Here is a 15,209-nt window from a genome sequence, read left to right on the forward strand (position 1 = left end):
CTGGTGTACACTGTGGTGTCTCCCACTGCATATTCATCTTCAAAAAAAAAAAAATTAGTTTTTCATGCATGCCTCATCCCAGATGTTCTGTCCCAAGTGATACATTTCTGAAAAGAGTACTTGTCACCTCTAATTTGCACAGAAATAACTATTTTTTCAAACTTCTTCTATCATAAATTTGCTTTTTGCTGTTTCAGCAATAACTCTTTGTTACCTCTTCCTTGGTTTTTATCCTTTTCTTTTCATTTTATGCAAGGTATCACTTGTTGGTGTCCCCCGTCGTTAAAGAGACCTGAAACTCAGTGATGAGAAGAATTATTTCAGAGCCAGAGACCTCCTGCAGAAGCATCCTCACATCCAGAATTTGGTTGTAATGATGAGTCATAACATCTAATCAGACCTAATGAAGTAGTACAGAAGTAGGTAGATTAGTAATAGCACGTTCAATATTGCAGGGGATTTTGTCAGCCCACTGGTTGGACCATTCGTACTGTGTGACTCCCATTTCCAGGTCCATTTGAAAGCTGATGCTCAGAGTGTTTATTTCACAAAGCTCTGATGTGGGGAGTGCCAGGTGCAGGTATTGAAGGCTGAAATTATACACATTCTCCTATATTTAACTGTAATTAAGCAGACGCTGAAGTGTCCTTTCATGTGGTTTGTGCTTTTTTAGGCTTTCCACCATTCAGTAAACAGATCATTTTCACTCTATTCCTCACATAAGGTATATCCATGGAAGCGATTAAAAATGTTAAGCCGTGCAAGGTAGACTTCACATTATTCTTGCAGAAAATGTGTTTCGATGCCATTTGCATCCTGTCTCCCACAGCCTCCTCTTAAAAAAAATGGAGGAAAAGAAGTATTTCAGTTTAAGAGAATATGTTGCTCACTGGCAAAGAAAAGAAAGCGGAAGGAACAAAGCCTGTGGAGCACGTTGGAGAGTTGCAGACTTATGCTCAGTTTCTGAAAACAACACCATAATGAGCTTCCCACTTAAAAATCTGTAGTAAGAAAAATGAATTTGTAATGTTCCTGCTAATAACACCACATTTCTGTAACCCAGATAATACCCTCATAGTGTTTATGCTCTGCAGGCTTTGTGAAAACAGACAAGTAGTTGCTTGAGCAGTACAATTTCTAAAGCCTGGTTTAGGGAAGGAATTAGTCTCCTACTTGTATCAGCCACTGCAAAATATCACAACTGCACTTTCATCGCAGCACTTCATTCCAGGGGAGGCTACCTGGGGCCTCTTCCCATAGTTGGGTTGTATTCACAAAAGTTTGGAGTGCTAATGTCTTTGGACTTGGACTTAGGCAATTCAAACATTCTTGCTGGGGAGAGAAAAAGGGAATGATACCATAACTTCACATGCTTTCCATTGCATCCAGGCTGAAAAGAAACATGCTGCCTACAGCATAATCTTGCCAAGCTGAGCAGCAGTCCTGGTTTTGTTCACTTTTATGCTTGTTATGAGGAGTCTCTGCCCCTGGCCCCTTGATAACACAGTTTAGTTAAAAGGCACAATTGGCTTTCCTTTAATAGTGACAAATACCAGAGGCATTTAATCGACATTTATGTTATTCTCATTAATTGATTCACCTTCAGTTTGAATGTGGTATATTCTTCATTTTTCTTTAGACAAACTACAGAGGCACTGTCAGTTCTCTCCCTGGCACCTGACACAACACCTTGTGTCCATCATTTCATATCTTCCATAGATGCAAGGGCTTGGTCTTTCAGCTCTGCTGTTAGGACTTTGGTACATCTAGGAAGAGATTTATTGAATGTGGAGCAGGTCCAGAAAAGGACAGCAAAGTTGGTGAGGGGTCTGGAGAAGCAGATAGGGGAACTGAGGTTGTTTAGTCTGGAGAAAAGGAGGCTGAAAAAGGGTGGATGTTGGTGTCTTCTCAGTAACTAGAGACAAAACAAAAAAAAATTGCCTCAATTTGCACAAGAGGAGGTTTAGATTGGATATTAGAAAAAACTTCTTCACTGGAAGGCTTCTGAAAAACTGGAACAAGCTTCCCAGGGAGGTGATTGAATTCCCTGGAGATGTTTAAAAGACACAGAGATATGGTGCTGAGAGACACGGTTTAGTGCCAGACGTGGTAGAGTTAGATAATCATTGGACTTGATGATCTTCAAGGTCTTTTCCAACCAAAATGATTCTAGGGTTCAGCTAATTTTCCCTAGTGATTAAGCTATTGTACTGATGCCAGTTCAGATACAAGCAAATAACCATCAGTTTGATCTGCCTGTAGTTCACATAATACTTAGAGCATCTGGTGGGTTTAATGTATTTATCATTTTAATGAGGGTACATTTGTGGGATGGCAAATAATATTGTCACCATGATACAAACAGGGCAAATCATCCAGCAAGAAAAGAACCATATATGCTAAGCTGCTCATTCAGTCAGTATGTTATCAAGGTCTGCTTTCTGATCCAGTGCTCCAACACTGCTGTCATTTAATTGTAGTCCACTGTGCTTTAGTTTTCTTTCAGGTTATGGTTGTTGTTTTTTCACTATTTGTTTATCCCACTGTCTTTCTTCATGGTCATTGGAGTTTGCCTGAGCATGGATAGAAGTGTTGTTGCTCAAGCTTACCTGTTACTTGCTCTTTGAGAGCATATTTCTGCCAGCCGGCAGTCCTGTGAACCAGATTACTCCATTTCATATTTTACAGGACCTGTAATAATGAAGCTAGTAAAACTGGCCCAAATGGTGCCATCTTCCATTCTGACCAGCAGGTGAAGCTAAGATTTATTGGCTAGAAATACTGCCACCCTGCCGTTAATAAAACTAAAGGTTTGGGGTAGTGCTGTGTGGTGATTTCTTCATGTGAATTTATGAGGACGTTCGGGGAGAGTCGTTTGTCTTCACCTGGTTCCCTTTTCTTCTGAGTGAAAGATGATTGTGGTGCTGCTGGCTGCAAGGCGAGTAGAGAGCAAACAGTTCATAAATGTAACTGCCTCCAGGAGAGCTCTTCATGTGTGCAGCAAAGTGCTCTAATAGAGGAAGCAGGCAGGCAAGGTGGGCAGGTCATAAAATAAATATATTGCTACTTAAAGAGTTGACATTGTTCTGTGTATACCTCACTTGCTGCTGGATACAAACCGAGTGGAAATTTTTCAGTAGAGGCATCTCTGAGCCTTTTGATAGGCAGTTCTTCTGCTCATCCTCAATGTGCCATGTTGATCATCTACTGCCTTTGTGCCTGTTGCCCTGTGAATCTCTGCAGTGCTGCATAATAACAGAAAAAAAAAAGGCTGTGAGCAAGTAATAAACATAGAGAAGATGTATCTAATTCTATGTCTATTCTTACACATTGTATAAAAGGAAAGATTCTTACTGGTTTTTTTCCTTTGTGTCTTAAATCTTAACACCATATGGCTCGGACAGGAAAATTGCTTATTTTCTGCAGCTCAGAAAGGCTTCTTCTGGGTTTCATTAATTAAAAAAAGGAAAAAACAATTAATACATTTACATTCGGAATCTAAGCAAGGAGAGAAGTGTCTTTTTTACACTAAAATCTGTAGATTACCCTTAGGAGAAATAAGACAAATGGAAATATCTGTTTGCACCAAAACATTCATTTGTTTTTTATGTATGGCACTGACCTACTTTAATACTGTTGCTTGTGTAATTATGGGCAAAAATAATGTGTTAATCTTTATTTAAACATGGGAGTGGACTTCAAAGCTAAAACATGTAAAATACAGTCCTGAATTCACATTCTCTGCCTGCTGTTTACCTTTCAAGTATTGTGTCTCTTAAAAATAATCTGTTGGCCGGACTCTGTGACTTAGGACTTACCCAGCAGATGTGGGTTAACCACAGTTCTGCGTTTATACAGGCAATTGCTTTGTATCTCTCTCTATGCTGAAATCCTGTTGGGAGGGAGCATAAGGCTGAGACAGTTGTTCCTGAATTTTTGTCCTTGCTGTGACACTAACAGCCATTTTCTTCTTTGCACAGTGGGTGGTTCGTTTACATCAAATCTTTACAATGGCTACCTAGTTAATGATTGCAAAACAGACATGGTGAAGTATTTCTTATTCTGCTCTTATGTCAATCAGAGAGAGAATCCACTGCTTAATGGCATCATTTCATATTTGAACACTCTGCCTGTTTATTCAAGCTGTCACTAGCTAGCAGTTCAGTTGTGGACCTTATTTTTTTTCAGCTGTAATCCAGCAATGAGGTTCCAGGGGTTTCAACTGAGCCAAAAGCTCTTCCTAGTTGCAAGGTCTGACAGCAAAGCAGACTCGACTGTACATTGTGGTTTCTGTTAGAAGGAAATCTAGTCAAGGGAACATGTATGTAGCCAAGATGTAGTTAGCTATGTTCAGGGTCCAGGCAACCAAGGAACCATGTCTGCAAACCCTCTTCCAGGTGTGACAGAGGTTGGTCCTTGATGATGGTCTAAGCTTCTGCAAATGCCTTGTCATCCCTCACCACTGAAAAATCACTAAAACACATTTCTTTTTTGATTCTAGCATCTGTGCTGCTATTCTTTGGGTAACCACCTATATACAGCACAACGTGTGACAGATTTCTTCAGAGCTGCCTAGTGTGGCACCACAAATCCTGACAAACTGCCACCACCAGCTGGCAGCGCTCTCCGTTTGTTGTCAGGAAAAGGTGAAACTTCCTATGCAGTAGTGTGAAAATTATACTTCTTCCTTTCAGATTACTGTTGGAAATCACTGTGATAGCCCTATTTTGTGAAATTAAGGGAAATATGTTGTAGGAGAGACCCCCTATTTTAGTTCTTAGTATTAACAAATCAGTAATTCCATCCAGCACAGACTTCTACTAAATAGAAGAATAATTTGACAAAATAATTGCCCTGTGTTACTAGGAAATCAGGTGAGACAGTATTATGTCCCAAACAACTAAACTAGGAATCCTGGCATTTCAGTTATAAAAAGAGCTCACTTTTCTTTAATCAGTGGAAACACAGCCCCTTGGTAAAGACTACACCATTAGCTCTTGTGAACAAAGTTCCCAGGGTGTATATACTGTTTTTCATAGTACAGTTCCCTGAAGAAGGTCCTCAGATAATACAGCTTAGTTAGACTATTGTGTAAGGGCAACATTGGCCAACGTGACCTAGGGATTTTGTCTAAGAGGAACTTGCTCCTGAAAATAATTTCTTTTATGGAATTCACATAATATAACAAACTATGTCTTAAGGTGCTGCAGTGCACTGACGAATAAAAGGGTATATTAGCTAAGAAATGGATTATTTTGTTAATTAAAAAAAATGTCTTCTAACTGCTAGGGAAAACAGTAAAATTGCTGTGCACTGAATTCTGCTTTAGACCTGTAACAGTAACTGCAGATTGCAGTAGTTCTGCTAGAGCCTTCACCCACTCAAGTGATAGTGCTGGTTGAAGTTATTACAGGCAGTCTGCAAATGTTGCACTTTTTTTCCAGGAGGTGTAACTCCCAGCACCCAGTGACATTTATAACTTCACTATATGTTAATGTGATGAGAAAGAGCAGCAGGATCAACGCCCAGGACACTCAAGGTAAAGAAAATATTGAAGAAATGGGAAAGAAGAAATACAGTGTAAGAGTTTGAATCCATCTCTCTGAATTTAGAAGGAAAGAATTTCCACTCTTTTCAGCAGGTCAGCCAGGTTTAGAAATAAATGAATAAAACTCCAGGAAGTTAGACTGACTACTTCAAAGGCTCATAGCATTGCCAGTTGAAAACAAAGGAGTTAAACAATTATGGTTCCCATCATCCACTTCAGGGTTATAGGTAAACCTAGCAGAGTTAATAACCAGTGAAGATGAATGAGTCAAGTACCAAGTGTAATAGCAGGTCGTAATTAACTTCGGCATGAAGATATAAATTGCAATCAGGTGCTTGAAGGCAGCTTGAAATCACTGTGGCAATGAACAGGTAGAGTGCAGGGACAGAAGAACAATCTGGATGCGGTGGTAGAGAAGCTGTTTCGTGCACTCTGTAGGATCAGTTGTAGCTCTTCAGATTTTGTTTGGAGGTGTTGGCTGCAAGTCTCTCTCTGTTTATCAGTATGGTCAAGGAAAGGAGAATGCTTTTTTTTTTTTTTCTCTCTTGACTCAAAGAGGCTCATGACCTAATACAATTTCAGTGGAAACTATTGTATGTGAAAAGCCTAGAAGGGGAATCTTTCATACATCAGACTCAAACAGCATTTATGCTTAGTAACACTTTTTGTTGTGTTTGACTTTGACTGTCATCTGCTTTGTGTTCTAACGAAATGAATGGGAGTACTTTGAATAATGAGTCTTTAAATTTGCATCAGAAATCAGCCCCAGTTATTCTTTAAAGGCAAGCAAAAAACATTTTCCTTTTTTGTTGAAACAAGCCTTGGCTACAAATGATCAGAGTGACAAAATACTAAATGTTCTGCTTTTTAATTACCTAGTAATTAAAACCCAAATTTTGTGCAATATTTGTAATATTAATACATTTCAATCAAAGAGCCCTCAGGATGGATAACAAAACAGCTTTTTATTTGTTAGAATTAAGGTTCTTAAATGGTTTCTTGGATATTTTAGAAATTAAAACAGTAATAGCAGAAAAGTGGATTTTTTTTTGTCATTTAAGGAAGTTCTTCAGAATGTTTTCAGTCCGATACTTACTCTGCTTTAAAGGTATGTTTTAGACTTGATTAATCTCCAGCAGAATAAAAAAAGTCTCATTTCCATTGGTTAGATAGTAATTAACAACACAGGTAATCGTCGTAAAGTCTCAGAAAGTTTAACCAATAGCAAATTAAACTCAGGTTTGGAATTAAGTCCTGTTGATTTCAAGCTTAATCCTTGATGGTCTGGTATCATTTGTACTCCATTCTGCCTCTCATGTTTTGGAATCAGTCAACTGATAGCTTACTATCATGATGATTTTGCATTCTTGTAAATGGCTGCACAAGAAGCAAAGCAGCAAAAATGCATGCCTAGGGAATCTTCAGAATGACAACTGTGTGTTTGCTTTCTGTCTTGAGGTTTCAGGCCATAAATATGAATTTGCATTTGTAAAATGTTGAATCCAGCAGGCATTGTTCATTCCTTATAATAGATACTGTGTTAAACGGTGTTAGAAACACAGAGCTTGAACACAGATTGGGAGATCAGTTTTAACTCTGTGTCTGTGCTCCTATAAGATTCTGGCAAGGAACTATCTGTACCACAGGAAGATGAGAAGAGATACTCAGTTAGGATAACTGTCTCTGTGAGGTCCAAAATAGTCTGGGCATGGAACAGTGCAGCTTTATGCTTCCCATCAGCCCATTTCTCTTGGCAAGTCTTTGCCTTGCCTAATTTTATAAAAAGAACTTCCCCACAGAATAACAAAGAGGTGCTTCATCAGGTCTATCCCATTTCTGCTTAGTAGTGCTGATACTTAAATATAATCACCATTTTCTCTGCATGCAGCCTGAGTAAATAGAGTAAAATTAATTTCTCTGAAATTTTTCTGAAGTCTCTGCTTGTGCTACCTCACTATAGTACATCTGATGCTCCGTAAATACATCGTTTCTGAAGAGCCTGGGTTAATTCCTCTTGCTTTGAGTGTGTATGGTTCTGCAGGAATAAGACATGAAGTTCCCAAAGACTACTTCATAATCACAGTTCTCTTACAAAAGGTTTGGCTTGAGTCACCTCTCTGTGAAAACATAATCTTCCTTTCTCTCTGTGGAACATTGATTCTAGGCCACAGCACCCTGATTTCTTGCCATAGAGCAAGCCAGAATAGTTTCAGTAGTTTTAGGCACCTGTAATAATTTTCAATGTGAGTGGAGCAGCATTTCCCCCTACTCTTGTCCTCTCCCACCTTCCCCTACCACTACTGCCCAACCTGCCTACTTGTCGAGTGACTCACTTCCCCTGGGACAAGGTGGCATTTACTAAGGTTAATGTTATATCTCTGTGACTAGATAGGTGGAGGAAAGAGAGAAAATTGCAGAGGAAATGAGATATAGAATTAAGTAGCTGGATACTTTTCCAGGAAAACCAGCCTTGACTAGATATATTGTAAATTTTGGTCTTTAGGTTTTATTAACATGGGGTTGGGAGGGTGTACCCTCCCACCAAGTGAACTTTTGTACCATACTTTTTTGTGTTTCTGTTGTATTATCTAGCTTATTTAAACACAAAAATGTGCATTCCAGTTACCTTAGCGTGGGGAAGGATGAAGGACTACAAGGAAAAACCAACCAAACAAAAAAAAACATGATTGAAAGGACTCCCAGTTTTTAAAAGTAATTAATGCTCACAAGTTGCTTTTCACACATATGTGGCACTCTGCATTCCATGCCCAGATTCTGTGGGCATGGAATCTGTGATGCTCTTCAAGGCCAAGGAAACCTGTGGCTGAGAAGGAAGAAGAGATCAGCTTCCTGCATCTTGACTTAGCTCCACCTTCCACTAGCTGACATGGTCTTCTCAGTTCTGATTCTCTCTGTGTGCTGCACCTGGCGTAGCTTTCTGGTCTGAAGGCACTTTCAAGTAATCCTTTCAAAAAGGTCTTTAAAGCCTTGCTCCTGATGGAACCTGAAGAGCTGTAGTCTGTCTACACACCTGTTTCACCAACCCAGGTGTTACTGGGCACTTCAGCAATACTGTGTGATTAGAGCCTGATTAAGCTTTCCCTTGATCTTGGATTGATATGGAGCTGTGCCCTACTGAATTGGCAGTTGGTTTAGCCTCTCTCTTTTTTCTTTCCATTTCACATAAATAAGTAACTATTCTCTTTGAGGCACTTTAATATTCAGATTTGGAGAAGCGAAATTGGAGTCAGCACATTCTGACAAAAAAACATAGTTGCATAAAAGGTTTTTACATATAAAGGATCTTCTGGTCACTTTCCAATTTATTTTCACATTTTCTGCTTCCTTTTGGACTTTTTCAGTATTGCTGAGTTCCCACATGAACATCTGCAACATAATTTTGATCATAAGTGCTTTATAATCATACATGCTATAAATATTAGATTGTCTTTTAAAGGCCACTTCACTTTGATTTTGAATATTAAGTGGAACAAACAAACAAAAAAATTATTATTCAGACAATTGCTTTAATTTTGGTGTCCTCATTTCTGGGCTAAAATGCAACTAAATCCTGCCATTGGCCAGAGTTTTAAATACATGGTCTTCTAATTAAGTAGCATGCAGGATCACTCAGAGAGCTAGAGAAAGTGGCACATATTGGATTGGAACAGATATTAGCCTCTTTTGCAATACAAACCCAAAAGATTTCTGAATCGCCAGATGAAAGTACAATGGAAAATTCCCCCAACCTGCAGCAATGGGAATGCTTCTTGTGATTTAGTCAGAAAAATGAGAGACAGCTGTGGAAAAAGCCTCCCCAGACATGGATACTGGAATGGATGTGTATATTTGCAGTTTACCGAGTAAACCTCTTGTGAGCTTCCAGTACTGTGGAAGCCTTACTCTAACCTCAACTTGCCTCTCTGACCTGGCATACCTGCCTCTCCGTGTGTGCTTGCTTGCTTTCCAGGATCTGGGTGGAGATGACTTAGCAAACCATATGCTGGATTTAGCAAACCGTATTGCCACCTGGGTTGTGAGTGTCATGGAAGTTTCTCTGCTCCAGCAGAGTTTCTGTAGTCCTGCTTAACTAACGTTTTGGAGCTCTTATTGCAGTTTATTCCTCAACTGCTGGTTCTGGATGGATTGGTTTGGGCCCAACAAAAAAGTTAATAACGGGACCCAAACCTTAAAGATGGAATTTCCCCCACCATGGAAAGATATGGGAATTGTAGAACCCTGGTGATGCAGGTCACTCCTGCTTTCGCTGATTACTGGTGTCTTAAATGTTTTATAGATGGAAAAGCCCTCAGATGAAGAACTTGCTGCCTACCAAAAAGCAGAGGTGAGCTGGAGACATAAGACACATCAAATGAAGTAGTGACGGGCAGCTTAGCATATGCAGAATTTCCTTTCTTTCACTTCTTTAAGTTTTCATTTCTGATAACCAGGCTATGGATAGAATGGAGATACAGTTTTCTGGAGCTCATCTGAATGGGGCAATTGTAACTAGTGTTGGAAGGTGGGAAAGCTGGAGAAGCTACCTCTGCCCACGTTCATGAAAAGTGCAGCAGGCCCAGAGGTAATAAGTATTACTTACATCACTGTAGTATTTGGGCACACTGGCAGCAATGATAATCACTGCAGCTAGACAGATAATTTCAGTCTAGCTCTGTTTAAATGAGCATTTAATATGGGAGAGCAGAGCAAGTTCCTTATTCGCAAAATGAAGATCAACACAGCATCCAGCATTACTGTTTGCAAGTTGGAAACTTCCTTCTCGAATGATATCTAATAATCATCCTTGTCTGTATGACCCAGATGTCAGCATATGCTGAGAGCACATCTATTTTGAAACTAGTCTTAATAACACAGCTGCAGTCCTGCAGAAGATTGTGCTGCCTAAACATGTCTCCACACAGCTCAAGCTAAAGGAAAGTTCTGCATCAGGCACTGAAATGCAGTCAGTCCTTGGAAAAGAGTCTTATAATTAATCTATTACTCCAAGATTTTGGGATTTATTGCCTGAGGAAAGAGAATCTAGTTGAGACATGAAAAACTGATAATCATAGAAGAGTGAAATCTGTGGTCTAATGACACATTGAACTTATGAAGAGCTCTTTTCTGTTTATCACACACAAACACAAACTTGCACTCAAAACCCTTATATAATTGTTAATCCATAATACATTTCTCTTGTCAGCTGAGTGACAGCAGCCTGCAGTGACCAGCTTTGTTTGAACGAAGGCATTCTTTGGAGCTCTACTTCCATTTCTAGCAACTTTCTTTCATGCTGCAAGTGTAATTTCTCTAACATAAAATGTTACAGTATCATTTTAGGCTGTAGGCACTATGCTGCTAATCGATGTAATTACCTTCTTCATTCTTCCCAACCTCTTTTCCTTTTCCATTAGTCTTAACCACCAAATATTTCCTCTAAACTGACGAGGCTGAGGAGGAGTTTCTGTACAGTATCACCAAAAACTGACAGAGCTTCCTGCCAGGTAATTGCAAAGCACATAAAGTTTTGAACCGAGATTTCTGTCATACTCAACTCACTTGACAATGTTTACCTCCCTAGCCAAATCTTCCCCAGAAGGGATCTTGGCCTGGATCAGGAACAGTGCAGCCAGTAGGACAAGAGAGATTATTCTTCCCCTGTACTCAATACTGGTCAGTCCAGTTCTGGGCTACTCAATTCAAGAGAGATGTTGAGATACTAGAACATGTTCAGAGAAGAGTGATGAAGCTGGTGAGGGGCCTGGAGCACAACCCTGTGAGGAAAGGCTGAGGGAGCTGGGGGTGTGCAGCCTGCAGAAGAGAAGGCTCAGGGCAGAGCTCATTGCTGTCTACAGCTACCTGAAGGGAGGCTGTGGCCAGGTGGGGATTGGTCTCTTCTCCCAGCAACCAGCAACAGAACAAGGGGACACAGTCTCAAGTTGTGCTGGAGGAGGTATAGGCTGGATGTTAGGAGAAAGTTCTTGCCAGAGAGAGTGACTGGTATTGGAATGGGCTGCCCAGGGAGGTGGTGGAGTCACCGTCCCTGGAAATGTTAAAAAACAGCCTGGATGAGGCACTTAGTGCCATGGTCTAGTTGATTGGACAGGGCTGGGTGCTAGGTTGGACTGGATGATCTTGGAGGTTGGACTGGATGATCTTGGAGGTCTCTTCCAACTTGGTTGATTCCATCATATTTGAGTGGACATCACATTGTACATCAAGCAGAAATACTGCTGCTGCTTTCAATTAGGAATGAAGTATTTGAGGGGACTTGTGTTGTTTAATGCTTTCTTTCTTTTTGGGAAGTGTACAAATTAATATATCAGGTGAAAACCTGGAAGGGCATTTTCTTAGTTGTAGCTCTTGATAATGCACACATCTGCACTTCAGCTTTACTGCTGCATTTTCTCATAGCGATTTCCAGAAGTAAGCTCCACCATGTCTGAAATTTTGCCCTGAGGTCAGAATTTCAGAAATAGCCAACCAGCTCTTGAAAATCAGGTAGACACCTTGTCTTTCTTTGATAGCTCTGAAAGTTCCTTCTTTGTTTTGCTAGCTTCTGAAGTTGTTTTTGCATATGTCTACGAGCAGGATTAGTTTTCTTTTAATATGGTTCTATCAACTCCTTTAATAAGCAGCACACAAGGCAGGATTGTGGAGAATTTTTTTTTTTTTGTGGATGTGCAGGAGAGGCAGGATTCCTCTCTCCAGCTTCTGAAATCTGGCATGCAGAGATCTGCAGACGATTCTGGAATCTGGCAGAAATGAGACCATCTCAAAACAAAAAAAGCTGTTTTCAGATTGTCGAACTCCTGATGAGTTCTATTACAGTCAACAATACCTTCTGAATATAAGAGTCTTCAAAAAGGAGACAGCACTTAAAAAGAGTGCTTCTACAGTATGTCACATGCAATCCTTCCTTGTTAATAGCACTGACATGGCTCTCTAATGCACTCTGTGCCTTTAGTATGAAAGGAAAGTTTTCTTCAGCATTGAATGAGATTAAGCAATCACAGGGAGGATGTTAACGTGAGTAGTGGTGAATGGTGCCACATCCAGTTGGCAGCCAGTCACTAGTGGTGTCCCCAAGGGATCAGTGCTGGGCCCGATCCTGTTCAATATCTTTACTGATGATCTGGATGAGGGGATTGAGTCCATCGTCAGTAGGTTTGTAGATGACACCAGGTTAGGAGAAGGTATTGATCTCTTGGAGGGTAGGAGGGCTCTGCAGAGGGACCTTGACAGGCTGGATGGATGGGCAGAGGCCAATGGGATGAGATTTAAATTTAAATGAGGTTTAACAAGACCAAATGCAGGGTTCTGCACTTTGGCCACAACAACTCCAAGCAGAGCTACAGGTTGGGGGACAGAGGGGCTGGGGAGCAGCCAGGCAGAAAGTGACTTGGAGGTGCTGGTTGATAGTAGGCTGAACACAAGCCAGCAGTGTGCCCAGGTGGTCAGGAGAGCCAATGGCATCCTGGCCTGGTTAGAATACTGTGGCCAGCAGGACAAGGGAGATTATTCTTCCCCTGTACTCAGCACTGGTCAGGCCACAATTTGAGTACTGTGTCCAGCTCTGGGCTCCTCAATTCAAGAGAGATGTTGAGGTACTGGAACATGTCCAGAGAAGGACACGTTGATTCTATGAACATAGAGGCTATCCAGGAAAAGTTGGGAGGGGCTCTTTCTACTGTCAACACAATGCTGTAAGGGGAAAACACTTGCCATCAGTGGGCTGTTGTAGCAACTCTTTTCTGATAAAGGAAAATATTTCCAAATATGTTTGCTAATTTAAAATAACAGTACTAAGAAATAGACAAACTCAAGATATTTGGGAATAAAAATGCCAAGTTCTATCAACTGTATGCTGGGGCTTATAGTGCTGTCTTCCCTCTGATTTGATTCTTATTTAAGGTATGTCTCATAACAAGTTCACCACCTCTTGAATAAGACTGCCTACATATTCACACCTCACTACAATAAAGAGAGAGAGAAACTAATTAAACAATAAGCATAAGCCCGCTTGAGAGGACATGAGACAGGTAAGCATTCAGTAGTTCATCTCTGACGTGCTGAACTATCCAAACGTGTTGAAATGCACACTTGGAATGGATTTGGTATCATTTCTTCTATCTCTACCTTTCAGCTCTTCTCCCAACAAAAGGAACAAATAATTATCACATTTCTCTGTAGTTTTTGTATGTTTTCATGTCCCCTGGATATCTTATCTTAAGGATACAGGGAGAGGCTACCTGTAAATTCTTACGGCAGTGTAGGCTAAATCATACAACCCACCTGGATACAGGTCTATGCAGCCTGCCATAGGTGACCCTGCTTTGTCAGGGAGCGTTGGACTCTGGAGGTCCCTTCCAACCCCGAACATTCTGTAAATGAGCACACTTTGACTTTGCAGGTGATGTTTAGGGCAGACTCATTCATTGGTTAAATGTAGCAAGGAGAAAGTAAATGAGGCTTTCATAACATGAACGGTGGCCTCAAGGTTTGATGAGATACAGTTAATGGTTGCTTACTGCAATAAATACAACCCTATTGAGTTTACTGCATATGCAAATTCCTCTCCCTGAGACAGGGTAGCCAAGAGCTTTGCACAGCGTATCTTTTTCAGAGTGCATGACAAAACTGTTAGCAAAACATGCATTTTTTCCAAGCATGGCACGATGTACACTTTTTAGTTAGCAGAATGTAGATATTTTAATAGGGATTGAAGTAGCAGAGAAAAAAAATAATGACATTGTCCCTCTGAGCAACCTGATGGTACAAGTTATCAAATTGTACCCCAGACTCTACAGAAAGACTATGATATCAGTCCTTTTGTGACAAAGACATTCTGGTATTTCAAGAGCTTCCTCACGACAGTGTGAATGATGCCATTTCAATTTGCAGCACATTGTTCATACCACTTTTTAATCAAATATTAGAAATCTTGAAAACTTTCTTCCATAAAACATACATTCTTCCATAATTTTATGGGAAAGGCTGCAAAGGTTTTCATGCTTTAGTTATCGCTTCACATTTCAGGAATTTTGATGCAAGCTCATGAAATAATGTGACTACTGCATCTAAGCTCCTGTGCTACCAGCTCACACATTTCTCATCTTGCATCTTAGCATAACTGGTTGTCTAGTTGACACATTTCTGTATGGCTAAGTTACTTTTGCTATGAATGGATAATAGTTTAATCACTTACCTGTTGCTTTTCTTGTTTGTGTTTTTTTTTTTTTTAATCCAAATGAAGTTCAGGAATCAAGATACTTAGACATAGTTTAGCTTTTTACCTGTTTCTTGAGACCACAGTAGCTCCACTGGAAGGTCAGGGAAGAATGACTTAAAGTTTGGACTGTGAAAATGCATGCTGCTCCTAAAAGAAGGATTAAGACAGGTAATGAGTCATCATCATTTCATATAATGATTATACATCTGTAGTTCTGGGAAATTTGAGGGGCATCTACACAAAGAGGAAGAGGTTTTCTCCCCAGAAAACTATGTAGGAGTTACAGATAGGAAAAACCTGCTTTCTGTGTTGAGATGCCCACAGTACATCCATCAATAATGGAGAAGAAAACAAAGAGAGCAGTTTCTTGAAACTGAGGCTTTTGAGGCTGTTAGTAGGACTCCATGGGAATGATGATAATAGCATTAA

At 40.2% G+C, this 15,209-nt stretch overlaps 1 protein-coding gene across 7 annotated transcripts in view; it reads left to right on the forward strand.

Moving 5' to 3' along the window:
• Positions 1-262: 262 nt before the first annotated feature.
• Positions 263-15,209, forward strand: part of ATP10B (ATPase phospholipid transporting 10B (putative)) — a 67,730-nt gene continuing 52,783 nt past the window's right edge. For 2 of the 7 annotated variants that reach the window (XM_064161752.1, XM_064161758.1), the window contains exons 1-4: positions 3,892-4,646; positions 5,445-5,539; positions 10,963-11,052; positions 13,463-13,590. The gene's annotated coding sequence lies outside the window, so the exon portion shown is untranslated. Of the gene's footprint in view, positions 420-3,891; positions 4,647-5,444; positions 5,540-9,842; positions 9,894-10,962; positions 11,053-13,462; positions 13,591-15,209 lie in introns of those variants that run through there. The other 5 variants (XM_064161753.1, XM_064161754.1, XM_064161756.1 and 2 more) reach the window with 5 other exon arrangements.

The sequence above is a fragment of the Pogoniulus pusillus genome, chromosome 22, assembly GCF_015220805.1.
Source record: "Pogoniulus pusillus isolate bPogPus1 chromosome 22, bPogPus1.pri, whole genome shotgun sequence".
Taxonomy (NCBI): Eukaryota; Metazoa; Chordata; class Aves; order Piciformes; family Lybiidae; genus Pogoniulus; species Pogoniulus pusillus.